The sequence below is a fragment of the Patiria miniata genome, unplaced genomic scaffold (genome assembly GCF_015706575.1).
Source record: "Patiria miniata isolate m_02_andy unplaced genomic scaffold, ASM1570657v1 HiC_scaffold_2, whole genome shotgun sequence".
NCBI classification, from domain to species: Eukaryota; Metazoa; Echinodermata; class Asteroidea; order Valvatida; family Asterinidae; genus Patiria; species Patiria miniata.
The window spans coordinates 18,545,205-18,557,969 of NW_024037058.1; positions in this window are offsets into that span (position 1 = coordinate 18,545,205).

Below are 12,765 nucleotides of genomic sequence, written 5' to 3' on the forward strand. Positions count from 1 at the left end.
AGTTATCGAAGGCTTGAGGATGTTTCCTGAGGCAATAACAAGAAGTATCTCTTCCTGTGCCTTAAGGCTCTTGTGTAGTAACATTATTTTCAAGTCCCCATATTTCCATTTATTCCCATGTCCCCTTTGAGCGTTATTAGCAATGTTAGCTCGTGTAGCTTATATTCTTTGTTGCTGTTTATTGACGATGAGTCAACACATTCTTAGAGAAACCTTTTCTTTCCCGATGACGACGTATCGAAGAATCCTTCGTCTTTATAAAAACAATGAAAGAACCGCAAACTTGTTGTTTGAGTAAATCACAAGATGGTCCGTTCGAACCAAAGACCGAAGGCGAAAAAGAGGAGAACTGAACGCAAATCCAATTTGATAAGGGATGAATTGATAATCTTTTTTTTGTTTTAAATAAAACACGAAGACGCAGTTTGGATTATTGGAGTAAAATCCTAATAATTCAAAATCGTTTTTTTTTACAAATAGATTTTAGTTTGAAAAATGTTTTGCATTCTCACGCATTTCGTATCGGGGGTGTCACATTTCATTATATCATTCTCTGAATTTCAACTTCGAATGACTGCGATATTCTCTTAAAATTGAAAATCTATGACGGTAACTGACGTTCAAACATTCCATATTAGTGATTGAAAGGTGACCTGCTTTCGCTAAATCCAAGGAATTAACAACACATTAAACCCATTGTTTCGTTATCATTATTCCGAGTAATGTCAGTGCATTAAAGCTCGCATTACTCAGGCCCGTACGCTGGGGAGAAGGAGGGGCGCTCGGGGGTTTCGAACGTACACTCCCCTCCTCCGTTTGCCGATGACATCCGCTTCTCCCCCCCCCCGCCCTTTATCGTTGAGATCATGAATGTTCCTTTGGGTTAGCCCCCCCCCCCACCGCCCCGCCTTCGTCTCGGGTCACGGATGGAATGGGCTTACTCTTGACTGTGATTCTCGTGATGTTTTTTTGGCTCTTAAGTCGCCGTGATTTTGTTGCATAAGAAAACAAAAACAAAAACGACCACATTTGATTGAAGGCCAACCGGAAAGGAGTGGTCACTAAAACCGGAAGACGGGGATAAGGGTCAAACCAATTTTATCCTGGTTTTGAAGAGTAAACCGGAATGAGATAGGGCATTCGACTTTTGGCTGTACCAACATTATCAGTGAGAAACCTCTGTCGTTTTTAATAGGGACAGATAAACATAATTAGCTGGCTTTATGGTTCGAAACGTGCCAAAGAACCTCAGCCAGATTTTAGAATAAATTAATGGGGAAATCGATTGCAAAAGCAACACCATCAGAACAAGAATTTCTATAAGCAGCTTAATTATATCGGAATGATTACCTTTCGGCACTTTAATCTTTAACTTTATATTCAAGGGACGAAGGGCAACATTAGCTCTGTGTATATCACTGGATGAGTATGATAAAGTTTGCAATGAAAAACTTAGGCCTATCAAAGCACGTTTTCGTACATTTGGTGAACTGAACCCAACAGAACAAAATCATTTACGATTGATTTGTACATATTTATCATCTTGTGTCGTTCTTAGGCATACAGATATTAATGTACAGGGGCGGATCTACCTTTCCGGAAACGGGGGGGGGGGGGGTTGAGGGGAGGGGGTTGAGTCGGCACGCCCTGCTAGGGGGTCCGGGGCGTAGTCCCCGGATTGTTTTTTGAAATCTACGATGATTTATCTTGGGAGGAAGGGGGGGGGGGGGGGGCACGTGCCTTCAGCGGATATCCGTACCCCCGAGTGCCCCCCCCCTCCATTTCAAACATTATTCAACGGCTGAAGAATCCCCCCTATAGATCCCGCAATGATTTAGCCGTTGAAGTTTTCTGAAGGCATTTTTCAAATTGCTCTGCTTCTATATATTATAAAAGTACAATGACTTTTGTTGGGATTATAACTCAGCATGATCGGATATCTATATTGACTCCTATGACGCTGGCTGTACCCGATGTGTATAACATAGGATGTCAGCCGGTTATGTGTTATGTAGAGATTTCACCGTTGTTAAATAAGCGGCGTACTGGGACATTTAGTAGGCCTACAATAGAGGAGAAATTGAATACATTCGATATGTCATTGAAACACCATTATAGGCCTACCCTTTGAAGCAAACGTGGGTCACTTTTCTTGATGATTTTAAATATCTCATTTATTTAGCACATTTTGCGAAAGTGTTTGTGGCCTTTAGCCATTGGCTTGTAAACTGTATAATGTTTTTGTTTTTATTGTTAAAAAAGGCCGAAACTGTTGCAAATCTAAAGGTGTCAAAAAATACCCTTTCAGGAACCGAACCATGTCCACCTAAACACAACATGCATTTTGTTCTTTACTTCAGGGACATCTTGCAGTTATAGGGGACAAGGAAAAGAATGAAGCAATTGTCTTGGAAGTAGGAGAAAAGCCAACAATAAGATTAAAACAATGAGTTGTTATAAATAACCACTTGTAATTGAAGGCAGATCGTAAATACGAAGCAAGGAGAGTTAACCCAGACATGACAATGAACTGAAAGACTCAATTTTCTTATTTGCAGTATTCGTTACGATTTATGGCGGTGCACGTATCGCGGTCAGGACTTTAGAGTAAACATCAGTCTTAGGAGGAGGACCTCCACACGTCGGCACTGAACCTCAAAATTACCGGAAAGAAACTTTTCCCCACTACTCATTGGATCCCACACCTCACATTCCGCGGGTTCAAACGTGCAGAACTTAGCGTAAACTGTTTAAACTTGGAGCGGGACCCGGGAAACACGAGCCCGGGTGTTTCTTGGCAAAAGGCCGGCCTAGTACACCCCGTGGAAGAGATGACTCGTAGGGTCGAATGGAATCCGTCACTCGGGCGCAGGTTCTCTTTTGAATGATAAAAATTCCTGAAAATTCTCTTGGGGAGATATAAAACAATTGACTTTAGGTAACTCAGGATATTCACTGGTTTAAATTACAAACAATTCTTGGCAAAACGGTTGTGAATAATGCGATTGTCATGTTGTTTTCGTTATGTGTTGTTCCTTTTCCCCCAACATGTTATTTGTAGTTTTGGTTCTAGGTCACCTTTTTCAATGATTTCCGCATTGGCCTTTTATGGATTATTAAGCAATTCATGTGAAATGAACCAGGAAATTTCCAGAGCTTTTGCTTAATCGGCTATGAGTAATCCTGTCGAATAATTCAGTGTCATAGATTAACTATGTTTGTGATTATCTAGCCCACATTATTACGGAACCGGCAAAGTTATGATTCGACTGATTCCTTGAAACACAATTCCCGTAAAACAAAGTTCACCAGATCATTCTCTTATCAAAATGTTTCTTTTCTGTCCCTTTAATGTTTTGTCTCGATCAAAATATAAGTACACAAGTCATGATTAAAATAATGACGAAAGAAGGGGCGCCTTATTTGTTCCTTAACCTATGTAATTTGCAATAAAAAGGTATATTAGTATGTCTTTACTGCCGTTTTGGTTAATAAGTAAAGTAAAAGTAAAGTCCGATCTTGAGCCAATGATGGCTCACCAGGCCAGCGTTTATCTCCGGTTTCTTTGGCATGAAACGACCGCGGACATGTCTATCCTCCCTGGATGGGTTGCTAATCCATCGCAGGTTACTGCCCAGCTACTCATGGGTGGAGAGGGGCAAGTGGGGGTGAAGTGGCTTGCCCAAGGACACACATATGGCCAGCAGCTGGATTCGAACCCCCCTTACCCTCTGCCTCTGATCACGAGTCACGAACCTAACCACTAGGCCACATTCCCCTAACAAGGATCATGCGTCGTAATGTGATGTTCTGATGCCAACTCCTAAACATCGAATTCGGCTTCGTTTCCGTTGCGGATGAACGAAAGCTGCTTCCCCACGGACAATACACGTTCGCTTGTCCAATAACCGGCAACCTTAATTAAGAAATAAAGTGTGCACATAAATCTTGAGATTGATAAAACTGATAACAATTTCCACAGACTGGGCCTTTTAAATCGCTACTGGTCTCGGGTAAATTCAAAATTTGAGTGCACTGAACTTATAATAATACAGGAAACCCATGGCCGTGGCTTGGTATTACTTTCACTGACACTGGTTGGTAAAACTGTTATTTCCCCTATAAATGCTGTTTCATCATCAAGTCGAAAAAATAACACTTAAACAAATCATTGACCTGTAAGGTGACTGCTCTCAGCTCCGACACGGCGACACCCCTATGTTCCGACACCCCGCACATAAGATTGTGTTACTCCCGGTTAAAGTTGGGTTAGGGTTAGGGTAAGGAATATGAATATGTGCAGTCGGAACATACGGGTGTCGACACATAGGGGCGTTGGAACATAGAGGTGTAAGCGACCTGTAAGCCCTAGTTATTTGAACAATTTTGACGTTGGTTGCTGACTTTTGCAGATAAACAAGTAAAATCTGTAGTATTCAATTCAAAACCTAATAAATAATCGTTTATGATGTTATGTTAATATGCTGCAAATGCCTTTTATTATTAAAAAAACAGGCCCTTCATTTAGTTAGCATGATACAGGGAAAGGGAAGTTTTAAAAGTGATTTATTCTGCACGATTGACGACTCTCTATTGACGACTCTCACACTGTAAAAAATGTTGGGTAAAACACTGTTGGGCAATGTAATTTTACCCAACATTGGTTTGAAAATACCTCATTGTGGGTTGATTCGGGTAAAAATTGTCCAACTATTGGGAAGAATTTGCCCAAGAGTTTAACCTGTTGATATGTTATCGACCCATTTTGCCCAACGTTTTAACGGTGCAGTGTCAATGACTGAACTCTAATGAGTTTGCTGTTTGCAAACCGCGCTCGGCTGGTGTTTTATCAGCTTGAGTTGAAGTACACCGCAATCCGAAATGACGTATCCAAAGAGATTGAACTTGAAAAAAAATCTCGCATTTCTTGATTAAGAAATCTCACAGTGTAGTGTTTCAATTTAGATGGTACAAGTCGGTGTTGATTGTGCACATGACTGTGCGTAATGTGAGGTTGTGTACGGTGGAATGCGGAACATAGGATATGGTATCGGCAGGGCGTCAGGAAATGGCAAATGATACTTTGCACATTTCTCAATCATGTCCATCCATTACAAAAGTTTGTAACACTTATTGCTTCAAAATATTTGATTGTGGCGAATTGTGCACAGTGTCTGAACAAGTGCGAGTGCACAATAAGCTCAGGCCGTTTTGCATGAAAGTCTTGCATGAAATCTTGCATGATCAAAATGATCCCTGCCAGAGCTTAAAAATGCGACGCCCAAAAATGCGACGCCAAAGGCACATATGGAACACTATACTTTAAATGTCTACCTAGAATTATAGCGATTTGAGTGATAAATACCATGTGAAAATAAAAACAAAACTGCACATATTGTGACTCCAGTTACAGACTTTTCATACACATCTTTCCGAAATAATTACAAAGAATTTGTGTTAAGTACTTTATGTATTTTGTCTGCTTTTTTGAATATTAAAATTTGGTAGTTATATTTTGTGGGAAACTTATGGGGCTTATTTTGGTCAGTTTTCGGGGACAGACATAACGCGCATGCGCATCGATCGAAACAAAATCGTTGTTCCGAAAACCGTCAGCAAGGCATTTGGTCACTTAGTTAGTTATTTTTGGTCAATGTTCAGGGACAGACAGACAGACAGACAATCCTACCGACCGACCAACCGGCCACCAAGTGACATGTAGAAGCTCCTGCCTGCCAGAGCTTAAAAAACAGAAATGGCAAACCTAGTAAAGCTGGTCCCAGAGTGCACATAATTCTAATCAATTGATTCAGAATGGATTCAATGAAATTTTTTTCATGCATCTGGTCTACACAATGGGCTGGTTTTAGCTCACTCATTGGCGTTACAGGGTAATCCTATACAATAGCACTGCCCGGCTCACAAGTGACAGTCAGTGAGTCATTGAGATCAGTATCCCGAGGACACACTGCTAGGCCGACCGGCTGGGACCGGCAAACATCTTAGAGTCGAAGGGCTGATTAACAATTCTACACGAAGTCTGCTTAAGAGGAATATAATACTAGGCCTATACTGTTGGCAAGCTGCCAGTTTAATCGACATTTGTATATTATATTTGGCGACACAGGCATTTTGTGGTGTTTACTCTCTGCATTTCCTTGCGGGATTGGTTTGGCAATTTGACGCTATAGCTGGATCTAGGAATGTGGGAAACATTCGAGGAAAACAATGCAATGATGAGTGATTGATGAACTCGAGTGATTGACTCAACAATGATTAGGTTTCGCATGTTCGAGGTGGTGTGATGCTATTTAATGGATCAGTTGTTTTGATAGAAGAATGTTACTTTGCTCGTTTACTAAAGGTAGGCCTACACTTGCGTGTGAGATCACCAAAATTTAGTTTTTCATAACGTTTGAAAGTCATGTTTCGAAGTATTCAGTGGGTTCCATAAAATCGACAGACCGAGGTGCCCTTTATGACTTTATTGCGAAACAAATAAAACAGGACGAAACAAATAAGTACGGGACGAGAGAAATAAATATAGGACGAAACTAGTAAATAGAAGATGAAAAAAAGAAAGAATTATAGGACGAAGAGTTGCAATAAAACGAAGCCACTTTCGTCCAATATTTATTTGTTTCGTCCTGTATTGCTTTGTTTCGTCCTATATTTGTTTCGCAATAAAGTCATAAATGGCGCCTCATAACATACTGTCTTACACATAATTACGACGCTCCTGAAGTGAGGAATACGTGGTGGTGATCGAGTGTGTTATATATCGATTTATTGCTCAAGTAGCTGGTCGATTTTTGTTTTTAGCTTTTTAAATTTATTGATTGTTCTTGTAATGGTGATCGATCGACCTGTCGATCGATTTTCTAATTGATCAATTATTAAAAATGAAATCATTTATCAGTGACCACGTTAATGAGATTCTCGATCAAGCCCCTAATTGTCGATTTTCCGCTCGATTCCACGCTGCGTATTCCATCAATTGCACACCTTATAATGACATGAACGACTCCATAAATGGTACATTAAACCCCCTCCAACAGAAATGAAAGATTTCGCACCAACAGAACGCCCAGTATATTATTGCGTCTCTCTGTAATAATGAACACCCGTAGATGGGCCATAAGTGGCCCATTCATGTTTGTTTTGCAATAAGTGTCGATCAATGAAAATTCTCGTGTTGCCAAGTTTTGAAGATTTCATCGCCAATAATGTTGATACGGGCAATTATGATGGATGTCTTTAAGTGTGGGACATTTGACGTCCGTTCGCACCTGATGCCAAGTCCGTCTCCTTATTTCAAAGAAGTGTTTTCTCCATTTAATTTCGATCTCTCGTCTCGCAGAAATCTTGAAACGTCTTGAAACGTTTCAAGACTCCGTTCACCCACCTTTTTTGTTTTTCTGCAGGCTGCTCAGGTCTACTCAATGTAAAAGCAATTGAAAGCACTATTCGTTTGTTGTTTTAAGAAAAGGTGAAAATAATCATATTATGAGGTCTGGAAAAAAGTCAATGCTTTTTTTTCTGACAGAGCTGTTATTATAGAGAGCATGTTTAATGACGCCTTATTTCCCGAAAGAATGCGAGGTCTTTAATGTTTCGTAAAAGCGTTATTCACCAACAGGAAATCTTTTCATTATGTTTTGCACTGAAAGTGCAGCTTATTTTATGTCAACACATTCTTTTTTCAGGCTAATCGTTTAGTGCATCCAGTTTTGACAGGAATTTTAACCTACCTAACTTATTTGAACTGTTTTGTTTTATAATGTAGTGAAGTATAGCTCTTCAGCAATACGTGGCGAAAACAATTTTTTAAAAAGTTGCAAAAATACTGTTATTATGCTGATTTGAATACGAGTCACCAATATCACTGTTGTCCACGCGTAAGTCTGGTGTAGTGGTTTATTTGTCTTCAAATCAAGCTCCGGGGCTCAGTCAAGCGGATGGAATAAAGCCGTCCGTGGATAAACAGGTTTGGCACATGACATTTTTAAAACTATACCATATCTCAGAGACAAACTACACATTTGCAATCATTTTTTCGTCACTTATGTTTAAAGATCAATATTTTAATACCATTCAATTGAATTTTTGAAATATGCTCAACAAGTAGGTGAACATTGCTGTCAAAAGTGGGTTTGCTTCTTTTACACCAACCTGTACAAGTACAAAAACAGCATACAGCCAGTGTTGAATAAGACTTTTTGGCAAATTGCAAAAAGCACGGTTTCAAATGACCAAGACAAGTACAGGCCGTGATCAGGAATTATAAAGTTGCTTGAGCAAGGTCAGTACTCAGTTATTAGTGTTTGATGCAGTGATCGAAAACACTGTGCATACACCTCAATCGTTGCTATGAAGCATGTATCATTAAGCGTTGTGGCACTAGAACGTGATGCATGGACGGCTGGAGACGCAATTAGCATTGATTCACGCGGGCACTAATTTTTTGAAGCTCGCAATCGTCTCCGCTTCGTTTAACCAAATCCAATGTGATCAAGGTTGAAAACTACGTCACGCAGACGCCTCATGAATATGCACACTTTTTTGATAGATTATAAGTTATCCGTTATTATAAGTCATTTAAAACAACAGATTGGTAATTTTGGGGTGCGGTGGTCCCTGAAGTAAATTAAATATAGTTTTCTCTAACGTAGTTTTCCCGATCTTAATATGAATCATGTTAATGACGTCATCCCTAGTCTGGTTCCCCACCCCAAAGCGCTGTCACGTGATAAAAACTGGCAGGATCCTGCCCGTTTTCCGGGAATGCCCGAAATTCTCCGAACACGTTTTCGTCATAACTAGATTATGTTCGCGAAAGTTCCGGGATATTTCTGGGTGAAACAAAATGGTTTTATTAAAATAGTTTTGTTTTTGTTTTTGAAAGTGAGGGGTACCTGACCTACGATCTAGTATTATAGACGTCAGAGAATCGTCAGCCTCAGGGAACCAGACTAACATTATCCCTTGCGTTTTCGATACACATTTTGATGGCCGCATAATTGCCAGTCGCCTTGTCCCTTCATCTTTAATAACTGCACCGGGGTTTTTGGTCTTCTCAGGGGCGGATCCGCCCCAGTAGTTCTCAGCCGCGCAATGGCAAAATTTATAGCACCCTTTTTTAGACATCCATCCATCCTTAGAATATCTGCAACGTTTGTGCTACATCTTACAGAGCGTCAACAGCATTTCACACGACGATCCGTGCAACCTTATTAGACACGGTCGATTACCGTATACGCTGCATGAGTCAAATAATGCATTTCTCAAGAGCGCGAGAACTGTACTTTGCGTCTAATAATCTTTAGTTTTTGGCATACTTGGAAAGTGTCGTGATGGTCTCTACCGGCCAGCCGTGTCAAATCAAGCTACCGTCCAATATGTTTACCGACAGAGAGGCTGAACGATCCCTCACAGTTCGAGGTTAACCACCCCCTCCCTCTTTACGCAGCTATAGCTCCGTGGTTATTTGCCTTGTGTTGACAGGAGGAGGTGGGAGATTTCTCACGTCTTTTTCGGCAGGTGTTTAGCTGCGGGAAATGAGGACCCGGGACTGGTGATGATTGAAGTCGTGTCGTGACGTTATTGTCACTGACAAAACCATCTTACTTCAGTAACTTCATCCTCATGGTTGGGACAAGGATGCAATTGACATAATGGCCTCACGAGCTGGCTAGGCTTAGGGGGGGGGGGGGGGGGCTAACCTCTTATCATTTCATATTTTGTATCTGGGTTGCTGCTTCCACCTATTTGTATGACCAAAAGCTCACTTTCTAGCCAATCACGAATAAATATGATCATTTGCATTTATCCCTTAGTAACCTGCCGAATTATTATTAAAAAGCTTACTTGGATTAAAGATCGTACTGGTACCAAACTCCCTGTGAAATATATCCGTCTTGCTTAATGTCATTTAAAAGAAATCAAAATATGTTGGTGATTTCCAACGACCATGTCAATTGACTGGATTTTGGAAATACAGAGTGCTACTGCTATGGACCATCGTGTTTCGTGATTAAAGGTTGTGCACTTTTTCAATGTTTTCTCGGTAAGTGTAACATCCACTGAGCTGAAACTTCAATAAATTTGGAACTTCGTCGGATTTTGAGTGGTTTTATTATTGGAAACGAACAAAATGCATGAAACACAAATGAACCTACATGTCTTTAATGATATCTTATAATAACTCAAAGAGGCTTGGGGTTTGAGATATATAATCGCGTGTGTAAACTATAGGTATATTATTTAAAATATAATACAACGCAAGCAATCAATGCACAGTGGAAAACCTATAGGTAGGTTTCGAACTGAGGGAAATATACTCTTCGATAAAGACCGTATATATATACTAAGTAAAACCGTTATCCCATTAAAGTATCACGTTTTAAGAGCGCCGATGCGCTTGTAACATCTTTGCATTTGGCGAACGTGCTCCATTGAGAATCTCAGATTACTTCGGTAAATTAACTGGATAGTAATTTACGAAGATGGTCCACGGGCGTAGGCGGCACTAATCACTCACGACCGTAACAGATCGATGAACGGAGCGGGCGCAGCGCTGCTTAGGACCCGGTGGATAATGAAAGATCTCCGCTGAAAACGATACTCGTGCAGCGCTGATTGGAGACGTAATGCTGTGGAGGCAATTAAAATGCTGCCGATTGACTCCAAACGAAAGAGTTTGGGTCAGAAAATGTTTTGATTAGAAAATAATCAGAGGTCTTTTGCTCAGGGTTGAATATCCGATGGTTAATTGCAGGGTGTAGTAACACCTGTTAATATTAATTAAGGGATACAATTCTCCCTATAAATCATCATTTGGAAGGTTTTTCACTTTCGAGTTTCTGTCTTATGATCTGATTGATAAAGCCTTCCGTAAAGTGATACGATAAAAGGCAAGTAAAAATAACTATTTTTTTGCTATAAAAGTCGACCAATCAACATTGAGGATTCAAGTAATCTGATTAATGAAAATCAGTGAAATTCTGTAAAGCCACGCCCCTAAAAGGGCACTCACTGGCGGATCCAGAGAGGGGGCGGCAACGGGGGATGCCCAAACCCCGCCAAGTGTTCTATTAAAACAAATAAACCAAACTAAACCAGAAGAGGAGTGACGACAACTGATTTTAACTCCCTTTCCATCTTTACACTAGGGTTACAGATTCGTGAAATATAAACAGAAAGAAAAGGGGAAAAGAGCACCCCCTAGCGTCAATTTAGGTCCCCCCCCCGAAAAAAAATAGTTATGGGTCACACCATGGACACTTGTACTCCAAGATGCCAGTCAAGTTTCATTTTCCGGATGAGGATTTCACAATTTTATTCTCCCCCAAGTTGTTTCGAATTAATTATAAATGCAAAAACTGGAAATGAAATGTAGGCCATGAATTGGAGGTAATAAAATGGTGATTTCATGTGAGTTAAAATTTTGTCCGGAAGAGAGCTCAACTTGTGAGAAATGTTTCGACGCAAGAGGTGCCAACTCCACATCTTTGGTAAGAATGCTTTCCAAATGATGGTCAGAGCTTATGAACCGAAACGTCGAACACACCGGGTTCTTCTCAGAACAATTCTCTTTTTTTTTTTTGGAGACGGTACTCTCTTGTAGAGGTATCATCCAAAAACCTATCCCAAATCTGTATTTCCATAAACAGACGGTGTGCCTCTTAATTATTATCGTAGAAATCATTTTTATTTCTTGAAAAAAATGTCCGCTACCGCCATCACTGGTCAGTGATGCAAACGGATCTTGGGTGACGAGTATTTTTGTCCACGGATCATTTTGTTGCAATCATCATGCGCCTACGAATACCCATGACTCATTTCAAAGGATTTAGGTACAATATTAACAATGGTATCAAATGCACTGAGCGGAGCTATCTAATTTCCTCTTTGATGGCAACCATTGAAATAAATTAAAACGATACAATCAGACCTTTTTCGTGGAATTGTTCAAGTGGGCCGATGGGGGAAATTAGGCGAACACAAGTACAGGTGTATTTTTTTCTGTGGTGATGTCGAAGCCACCAACAATTAGTGACCCATCATCACACTAATATCCGTCCAACGGAAGTCGGCGTACACAATGCTCGCATGCTCCCCGTACGTGAGATGCGTGCGAACCGGGGAGCGGGCTGGGCCAATGCGGCTCAAACCAAGTCCCGGTCGAGTCCGGAAAACAACCTCCGACCTACTTTCAAGGATTTTCTCAAGATTGTCAGGGAAATGGTAATCGTTAGGAATGTGTAACTGGTATTTCCTCTGATTAGTTTTGAGGTAAAAACTAACAGTAAAACCATAGAGCTATATTAAAACCAACTTTTCAGGAATAGGGATTGGAAAGAAATGCCACGTGGCTTTTTGATCATCCGTGTAAAACAGCCTGACAACAAGGATACGGTTGAACGATCAACATTTTCAGGAAGAAGACTCGATGGGAACTTTTGCCTGTGGGTTTTGGTCAAGTTCGTGGCAATAATAATGAACAATTAAAACTCAGGGACACGAGCAAGATCAAGGTAGAAGGTGACTGTTCGAATAGGAAAGCTAAATATTTATTCGGGAAACATCCGTCATTTGTGTCGGTTTTGATTTCGGAATAGGAAACCGTGTGTCATTTTCAGGGTCTATTTTAAACAGGGGCGGATCTAGCGTGCAGGAAACGGGGGGGGGGGGGGTTGACACTTGATGGAAGGGGTTGGGGTGGTTTCGGGCATGTTCCCCAGAAAATTTTGAAATCTACGATGC